Below are 9,257 nucleotides of genomic sequence, written 5' to 3' on the forward strand. Positions count from 1 at the left end.
TTCGGGATTGTATATCCATCACCTAGGGATCATGTCTGATTTGCTTCCATTGTAATCAAAGGGGCCATAAAAAGGCCAATTGTCCTATTTTATCAGTAGTGGAACCAGTTGTAGCACTCGCTCCAGCGACCATGCAGATTACGGATGGCCGCCAAGGTAAGGTGGAGGAGCCGATTTGTAAGGAATGGGGCATTTCAGCTGGCAACGGAGGAGGATCGTGCAGCACCTGACGTTGTGACATGTATGTATCTTCTCCCTATCTCTTTATTTATGTTAGTTTTCCTGCTTATATTTGTGTGTTGTCTTTAGGACCATTCCATGTGAAAGGTATCTCTACTTTGGTATTGTTTGATTTGGGGGCTACCCAATCCTTTTTATCTCTTGTGCTCAGTAAGAGGTTTGTCGATCCTTTGGGGGAACTAGATTGTCCATTAGAAGTTGAGATTGCTGATGATCGTCTTATGTGGCTATCGAGGGCTCATCGGGGTTGTGTATTGGAGTTGTTCAGTGAGTGATATCTGATTAATTTGGTTCTTATTCCTTTGCATGAGATCAATATTATTACGGGGATTGATTGGCTGAGACCCAATGGGTAAATGATTGATTGTGAGCCTCAGTTGGTGTGTATCCAGACCCCAAGTGGGGGAGAGTTGGTGATTCAGGGAGAGGGTGTTCAACATGGGTTGACTCTATGTTCAACAACTAGAGCCATATGTTATCTTCAGTAGGGTTGTTCCAGATTTGTTGCCTATGTGACGGATACCTGGGATGTGAAAACCCAAAATTTCCAATTTTTTTGTCTCCGTAATTAAGCAATCCAAAAATTAGCCAAATTTATTTCAAAACATTTTTGGCCAGATTTAATCCCGTTGGAATAGTTTAAATAATATTCGTCAAGCGAACCAAAAATAACTCCAAAAATTTAGAGTTGTCGTGTTTAACGTAAGTCGCGAAACTCCAAAAATTTGGAGTTTATGGGAGAAAACTCGGAGTTTAGACCGTAAACCCCAATGACTATATATATGGCACTTAACCATTTTCCCTCATTTTCTTCCATTTCAAGCTAGAGAAAACCCAATTTCTCTCCCAAGGATCATCAAGCTTTCGTCCCCAACCCTCGTATATGTAATTTCTTCTATCCTAGCATACGTTAAAGATTGTTATACTTCCATATATCAAGAATTCATCCACGAAACACCAAGAACAAGGTGTTTACGGTCCAAGATGTTCTTGGACTGTAAACCCTATAATGGGTGCCAAAGTGTGCCTTGGTTCATTCTAAGCCTTGACAACTAGAATAGATCCTTTCCTTGATATGTTTAGCACTTGAAAACACCGAAAATCCATAAAGAACATGAGTTTACGGTTTGGGGATCCCCCAAAACCGTAAACACCTCCCAAAGGGTGTTTTGATGCCCTTAACACCTTATATGGCTTGTATATGGGACTAGAACTTTGCATGCTTAACCTAGAACCACCAAAACACAAGAAAAATGGACAAACATGAGTTTACAGCCGTAAACTCATGTGTTTACGACCGTAAATACCCCAAGGAGTGGTCCAAGGACCGTAAACTCTATAAAGTGTCCATTTTGAGCCCTAGTCACTTCCATAGCCCTTGATTCGAGTCTAGCATAATTCCTTGAGTGAGATAAGACATTTAAACACCCCATGGCACCACTACCATGAGTTTACAGTCATAAACTCATGGGGGTTATGGTCCAGAAACCGTAAACACCCCTAGGTACTACCATTTGAGGAGTAAACTTCAAAGTGAGACTATACTCTCCTTAGATGCATCCCTTAACACTCCTAGCACTTGAAACAAGGTGTTTTCATGCATTAGAGGGTCTTTACTTGCTTAATTAGTTATTTAATGACTAATTGGATACTTAAATGTATCATTACTTGTCAAATAGGATCCGAGTGTGTGTTCAAGTCCTCAATTGACACATAGCATCCTATATCGTCCGTCCATCCGAATCACCCACGTCAGGTGAGTTCATACCCCTGAATTAACCTTTTTTTAATGATTTTAGCTGCTTTTATGGGGGGGGGGGATACAAGTTGAACTATACAGTTATTAGATAAATCACATGTGATTAATAATTGTATAGAAAAATAGATTTTTGCATGTTAAACTGCTTTATGCAGCTAAAGGTTTTCAAATCATGTTTTCGAGTCTCGTTAAAGTATGAATATCCCTTTTTAGATTATTGAAGGTTTTCCAAAGGTTTTCAAAGCTTGTTTATTAAAAGGACATCAAGTCATAATTTCTTATTCATAAATTTTCCAAAGGTTTTCAAAGCTTGTTTATTAAAAGGACATCAAGACATAATTTCTTATTTGTAAGTTCTCCAAAGTTTTTTACCAAATTTTCTTTTATGATTTTATATTATTATATTGTTATATGCATGACTGTATATGTATAGTTATATAAGTAATGTTTAAAGGACTTAGGAAGGCTAGCCCGCTGAAATTCCTTTTCCTCGTTGGGATGTGGTTTAAGGTTTCGGTTATCCGTCCGAAGATCGTTTAAATATTAGTTATATATCATGTATACATATTTGGTCATAAAAGCTCTCTCAGTCAGTTCATTTCCTGTGGGTAGCAAAGGCATCCTTCCATTCATTATTCATATTTCTAGAACATTAATAACTATTATAGAAATAGTTAGGAGATTCTATTTACTCTTTCTAGTACGAAGAATTCCACAAGAGTCAGTTCATTCGTTAATCTATACTAGTACTATATTACGTTAAATAGAATGTGACGCACTATTTCCCGATACGACGCTTCATAGCGCCATCGCCGTGTAACTAGAGTATCCTGGAGGGAGAGCGAACATCTTGTCTATAGATCTATACGAGACAGACACTTCTGCACCCTGACTGCTAGCTATAGCCCGAGCAGGTAAGGCCCATGGGTGACATAATGTCACTAAGTCTACACGTGACCCGGAGGGTCATCGGATACTCTATCATCGATCAACATGGTTACATACGAGTTCACATTCAACCCTTTTATTCACCTTTAGACTGAGCCAGGCGTATCGTTCATTCAATACTCTCCTGGGGTCTATGTTTTATTCACCTTTAGACTGAGCCAGGCGTATTTTCCATTCAATACCCTCCTGGAGTCTATGATTTACTTATTTTTAGGCTTTTTAAGGTGTTCCACCTGAAGTCTATGATTTATTTACCTTTGAGCTTTGCGAGGCGTCCTGCCTGGAGTCTAGGTTTTACTTACTTTTAGCCAGCAGCGTTTCCGCTGAGGTAAAATATTATTTTCCCTACTATTTTTACCAGTGACTTTTCTCACAATTCCTTTAAAGTAAAAACTATATTTTGATAATGATAGTACTTTTTGGGAAATTACTCCTTAAACATAAAACCGTAGGGTCTTGGTAGAAGACTGCTTTTAATAGAGATACTCCTTGGTGTAAACACACAACAATTGGGTCTTGGTAGAAGACTACTTTTATTTAGAAAATATAGGATTTTCTGGAAAGAATTCTAATACTATGTATATTCTAAACTACCATCTTTATGAGGTGATTTTGAATAAAAATGTGTATTTATACTAATGTCATTAAGTACTTATGAACTCACCGGCATTTAAAAATGCTGATACTCGCTTTGAAAATAACTTGTATTCTCAGGTCATCGGTAGACAGGTACATCCCGGGAACTTTAGCGAAGACAACCTTGTACCGAGCTGCACTTTATGTTATTTTCTGTATTTTACACTTGATTGTTGTTGCTAAATGTAACCTATCTAAAATTATTACCATTACTGCAATGGTTGTTGTACTTTGATTACTATATTGCATATGTTGCGATACTTGACATGACGTCCTCCACCCCAGAACGTTTCCGCCGTTCCGATTTTGGGGTGTGACAGATTGGTATCAGAGCATTGTTTATAGTGAGCTCAGTATATCTAATCATAAAAGATATACAACCTATAAATACATTGGGATAAAACACTCTGACCAAGAATTATACTCTGACCAAGAATTATACTTTAAAATATAACCATATTTTACAAAAGTATAAGAACATCCATAATCTAAACACCCGAACAAAGTATCACAAGAAGAACAAGAATAAAAGTCTTTAGATGTTGACCATTACCATCAAACCTGGGAAGTTATGTAATCGTAAGCTGGAATAAATGTAACCTGGTCAACTAAATTTATTCGAGATGCGTGTAACGTGTGCTTGGGAGTGATGGTGGTGTTGCAACGAATCTGAAACTTACCAAATAGGAATGCTAGAGCCAAACATAAAGTTTAAAATACTATGGGAGTATTTTAGGATACTAAAAGACTCACATTAATCCCAAAATCATAATTAGAAGTTAAGAGTCAAACAAGTAATTAAAATACCATAGGGGTATTTTAGGATCCATAGATAACCTTGTGTGAAAAAATAAAAAGATCCTTATTGGTATACCTATGATTACAGAGGGTATACTTCCAAGGTTATATATAGTAAGGATCCCATAGACGAAGAATGTGTGATTTCGCTCTACTTCCTTTTCCTCGTTGGGATGTCGATATAGAGTAGTATCACATATTCGAAGGCCTATCGGATCTAAGTTATATATAATTTGTGTACCCTATGTAATTGTAGTAGGACTCGATATGGATCACCCAGTGAAATGTTTTAATAATCTCTTAGGATTCTTTAGACATTTCCATTCTCGCACGAAACCCTTTAGAGAACCTTATCCACTTCAGTGTTCGACAGAAGAGTTGATTCAGACCCAAAAGAGGTTCATTGAGAAGATTTCCAGTTCGGAAATAAATGAACTAGGACGAGACTATTGAAACCACCAAGTTCCTATACCTTTTAGGGACACCAGTGGGAAATTCGCCTGAACTTCCGAGATTTCCAGTCATCCATCATGGAGTGATGACACTCAGGGTCAGGATCAGAAGTAAGGCAGAGATGACACTCAGGATCAGGATCAGAAGTAAGGCAGTGATGACACTCAGGGTCAGGATCAGAAGTAAGTCAGTGATGACACTCAGAGTCAGAATCGGAAGTAAGACGGAGTAGAAATTCAATATGTCAACATGAGAAGAAAACCCTAGGTAACTACCCGAAGAAAACCAACGCCGATCCCAGTCAAGGATAAGAGGTAGACAGAGGGAGCCAATACATGGAACCCGAGAAGTGTCTTTTCCTCATTATCATCGCGCTAATACACCCATAAAATAATACAATTTAGTGAGTTAGTGATTACAATACTCACACTATGTGCTAGGCAAATCGCCTTTCCCCGTCACAAGTAATACGATTAGATCGTATCCCAAAACCTCGATTGAGAGTGTTTAGCCATAAGTCTTCATGAGCCTTTTCTTCCGTGATCTTCGTTCCGAACTGTCCTCAAATCTTTCCAAAGCCGGAGAGGGAATCTCTCCAGTATACAGATCACTTAGTAGGAACGATTCCCATATTATGACTTTCCGATACTCTTACTCCTACCTTGATACCCGGACTGCATCATAGGGCTGTAGGTCGACACTCAGATAACCAATATCCCAGGCGCGGGAAAAATTTATGCCTATTATAGTAAGGATAGATACGTCTAGAGTTAATCATCGTCTCTCATCAGCTAGTGTTCCTTTTTCGTGTAGTAAAACCATGCCTCCAAAGAAGCGTAACCAGCCCGCTGGCAAAACACCAACTCTCTTATTCGATGAAGCTACGTTTCAAGCTGCAGTTTCAGCAGCCGTAGCAGCTGTCATGGCTCACCTGAACGCTAGCAACACCAATGTTAGCAGGAGCCCTATCGGGAATCCCGATCAAAGCAATGTACAACAGCAACCGGCACCAGTAAGTAAAGCCACCCAAGAACCCCAACCAAATCCATTGAAGAGAAAGTTCAAGAACGAAGAGAGAAGTACCTTGACTCAAAGGCCTTCTGAAGGGCAACAAGCTAAAGTGGTCAATACCTCCGTCAACACTTCCGCCTCGACTCCAAGAAGACCATACCTAGGAAACCTTCCCCATTGCAGAAAGTGTAGCTACCATCATCATGGTATCTGTCAGGAACTCCTTTGCGTTCGGTGCAATATGAAGGGGCATACCTCTCGTACTTGCAGAGCCCCGGTTGAGTGATGGGTTTTGGCCATATGAACATTCCTATGTGCACATGCAAACCCTAATGCTTGGATCTAGGTTTCTCTAATTAAACATGCATTGGATCCAAGACTTCTAATAACTAATAGAGTATAAGAACAATACAAAATCAGAGTTAGAAGCTTACCTTGAAACACTTGTTTGATCTTCTTGTTCTTGGAGCTTTAGAGTCACAAATGTCACTCCTCAAATGGCTTACAAACACCAACTAGCAAGAGGATGATTTAAGAGAGAGGAGATGGAAGAAATCGGCCAGGGATTCTTTGCTTTTTCAGGTATGTCGATTTCCCTTGCCCCAAGGGTCTATTTATACTTGTAAGGCTCCTAGGGTTTCACCCATAAACCCTAATTGGATAACTTTAACTCAAAGAAATCCAAATCCTTTCCAAGATAAGCCCTTGGATGATTTTTGGCTTATCCCATGCCATAGAAATCGTCCAACCCTATCCATAAAGGATTTACAGCCCGAAGTGTAACTATCAAACAATTGTCAGTTTATACCCTCTTATCTAATTAATCCCTTTAAGTCACCAAATTAATTCTAATTAATTTATGACTTATATTAATCAAATAACAATATTATTATTCCTTATATTATTCTCATAATATATTAATAATATTTATTCTCTCATAATAAATCATCATGTCAAGTTGCTATGGTGAAGGCAACCCAAAAGGACCATGCACAATCGGGTCAAATACTTGCCTAATATAGTTTCAGCTTTAGACACTATTCCAACAGTCTCCCACTTGGATAATTCTAGTAACTATATGCACAAGTACAATCCGATTCGCAATCGTAGCTCTCAAAGACGCTGTCAAACTCTGATCTAATCAATCTTGTCCTTTAGATAAGGGATCGTACAGTCCTCTGTTAGATATCATGCTGACAATTCTATGGAATAATTAGTCTAGCATTTTGGTTTCTCGATCTCCGATTTATTCGACATATAACTTGATCGAACACATCAATTCAGTTCTGACCGGGCCCGACACATAAGTCAAATCAAATCATCGAGCGGCCGAGATATCGCTTTTACCCTCTTAGGATAAAAGTAACAGATAAACTTCGACTTATATGCATTTACTTATTCATTAATCAACTATACACAACAATGCGTTTTATAACACCGAGTTACTGATGCGTTTTCGCATTATCAATGTACAACCAATTAACAAATAACAAACCATATATCTAGGTTTTAAGACTATATGATATTATCGTCTTGCGATCACCCTTTTATATCATATTCCATAAGGTGATTCGAGCAAGCGCGGATTTGTTCCAATGCTCAAAACCAGTTCATAAGCACTCATGAACGTTGCATGAACCCTTTGCTATGTCTAATACCATTTAGACAATCTACACACTGATTCATGACAATCTTCATTCATATCTACTTCCAACTTATGAACGATTGTGGACAATTTGAATAATTCGATTATTCTTAATAAACTCAATTATTCTGGAAGTCAAAACATGCAAAAATGAAACAATAGTTAAACAATTAACACAAGACACTAACATTACTCATAAATAATACACCTTTATTTAATCATCAAATGTCAATTACATGAAATGCGGCAATAGCTAGCATCACTCTAATAGACTTTATCTTCGCAATTGGTGAGAAAGTCTCATCATAGTCAACTCTGGGAGTTTGAGTAAAGCCCTTCGCAACCAATCGCGCCTTATACATGTGTACTTTTCCATCCACATCGGTCTTCTTCTTGAAGATCCATTTGCACCCAACGGTCTGACGTCCGGGCACATTATCAACCAAATTCTAAACTTGGTTATCATACATGGATTGGATCTCGCTATCCATTGCCTCTTTCCATTTTTCAAACTCCAGGTCTGCCATGGCTTCCTTATAGCTATTAGGTTCATCAAGGTTTACTAGTGTACTATCACAAATATACGTGTCCCCTTCGGTAGTAATATGAAAACCATATAACTGGGGTTGAACTCTAACTCTTTCAGAACGTATAAGAGGTAATGATACGTCAATCGGTTCAACCGGAGTTTCCTCCTCGGGTTGAGTGCCAACGATAGAGGTTCCTTCATCCATCGATTCTTGAATCTCTTCAAGCTCGATTTTCCTCCCACTATCTCCTTGGCTTATGAGTTCTCGCTCTCGGAAAACTCCTCTCCTTGCAACAAAGACAACATTGTCCTTTGGTCTATAGAAGAGATGTCCAAAGGATCTCTGCGGGTAGCCAATGAAAATACATCGCTATCTACGAGGTTCTAGCTTGTCGTGAGTATCTCGTCTTACAAAAGCCTCGCAACCCCAAACCTTGATATGTGCCAACGAGGGAGCTTTCCCTGTCCACATCTCGTGAGGTGTTTTGGCAACCTTTTTAGTAGGGACTCGGTTAAGGATATGGGCGGAAGTCTCTAAGGCATACCCCCAAAAAGAGATTGATAGTGAAGCACGACTCATCATAGAGGGAACCATGTCTAACAAGGTTCGATTACGCCTTTCTGCCACACCATTCAACTGCGGTGTCCTAGGTGGCGTTAATTGTGAAACTATTCCACACTCCTTGAGATAATCGTGGAATTCAAGACTTAGGTACTCTCCTCCTCGATCGGATCGAAGCATCTTGATTTTCCTGCCCAATTGATTCTCCACTTCATTCTTGAACTCTTTGAACTTTTCAAAAGTTTTTGACTTTTGCTTGATTAAGTAGATATACCCATATCTACTATAGTCATCGGTAAAAGTCACGTAGAAGTGGTTCCCATCCTTCGTGGTTGATCTAAACGGTCCACACACATCGTTATGTATGAGGTCCAATAGACCCTCACCCCTTTCGCATGTACCAGCGAAGGGTGACTTAGTCATCTTTCCAAGCAAACAAGACTCGCATGTGTCATCTTCCCTAAGGTCGAATGACTCCAACACTCCATCCTTTTGGAGTTGGGCTATGCGTTTCTTGTTGACATGTTCAAGACGACAATGCCACAAGGATGCTTTATCCATACTATTGGAAGAATCTATTTTCAAAACATCATTTCCTAAGTTATCAACAATCATAACAGTTTCATAAATTCCATTACACGGTATTGCTTCAAAATAAAAGACACCATTTAGATAA

This window comes from Lactuca sativa, chromosome 8 (assembly GCF_002870075.4).
Source record: "Lactuca sativa cultivar Salinas chromosome 8, Lsat_Salinas_v11, whole genome shotgun sequence".
NCBI lineage: Eukaryota > Viridiplantae > Streptophyta > Magnoliopsida > Asterales > Asteraceae > Lactuca > Lactuca sativa.